Source organism: Acanthisitta chloris, unplaced genomic scaffold (assembly GCF_000695815.1).
Source record: "Acanthisitta chloris isolate BGI_N310 unplaced genomic scaffold, ASM69581v1 scaffold13870, whole genome shotgun sequence".
In the NCBI taxonomy this organism is placed as follows: domain Eukaryota; kingdom Metazoa; phylum Chordata; class Aves; order Passeriformes; family Acanthisittidae; genus Acanthisitta; species Acanthisitta chloris.
Window position 1 is genome coordinate 2,815 of NW_008651174.1, and position 1,144 is coordinate 3,958.

Sequence of the window (1,144 nt, forward strand, 5' to 3'; positions counted from 1 at the left end):
ATGGGCAGCTCAGCCCTGCCCATGCTCAGCCCCTCAGACATGCAGTATTGGGACCCACAGGAACTCATCCAGGAGATGCCCCAGCTCAGTGGCAGTGAGGGTCCTGGAGAGCTCAGGGGCAGAACTGCCTATGGTGAGGGGTGGTAGGCACAGGTGAGATCCTGCAGGGCCTGCCGAGGACTCCATGCCCACTGGATAACCACAGGATAGTCCCTCCATAAACTGCTGTGCCGAGACTAACACTCTGCCTGGGTCTGGCTCTGCACCAGCACACCCAGCACAGGGTCCCTCTGCCCAGTGCCCCTGTCCTGCTGCCCGGGAGGTGCTGCAGGGACCACCCACAACATCCAGTGACCCCATCTGTGGGGTCTGCTCACATGGCAAGGTGTGCAAAGGTGAGGTAAGTGGTGCAGAGGTCATGGAGGTGACTGAGAGCAGAGGGTCTCAGCACATGCTGACATCACCTCCCACTGACCCCACAGACTGGGGCTGTGTTTCTGTGGGACCTACAAAAACCGCAGGAGTGGACAATGGGGGGTGGAAACCTGGGAAGGGTCTGCACAGGAAAGAGGAGAGGAAAACACCCACCAGGGTGACATGAGGGTCCCCGTGAGAAGGGGCTGAGAAAAACACCCAGCTCCTGGCCAAGCTCCTGGCCCCCACCCATTAATCCCCCTGAGACCCCCTGGAGAGCTTCCCTCCCATGCTGCTACCCATCCTGAGTACCCCCCAGCACAAGGCTGCAGCATCTCCCACTGGCTGAAGGGGAAAGGGCTCACAATGCCCACCTGCATTGGATGCACCCAGTGTCGCCCTCCCAGTTACACCAGTGCAAAACTGGTATGACACTGGACTAGCAACTGTGCCATGCCAGTCTGTCTCAGCTGCCACCAGAGGGCAGGGACAGGACACTACGGCGCTGGCACTGCCCGGGGCAGAGCTGGCACCCCCAGCCCCCCCAAACCAGCCCTGTCTCCACCGTAATTCCCTGTAAGGTCCTTAGTGTAATCCCCCCCAAACAGTCCAGCCTTTCCTCTCGGATTCCCGAGGCCGGGAAGGACAGACCCAGGGGGTGCCCCGAGGGGGCAGGGGCTCAGCTGGTCCTTGGCAGGGCACAGAGACACCCCCCCAAATCCCACCGACC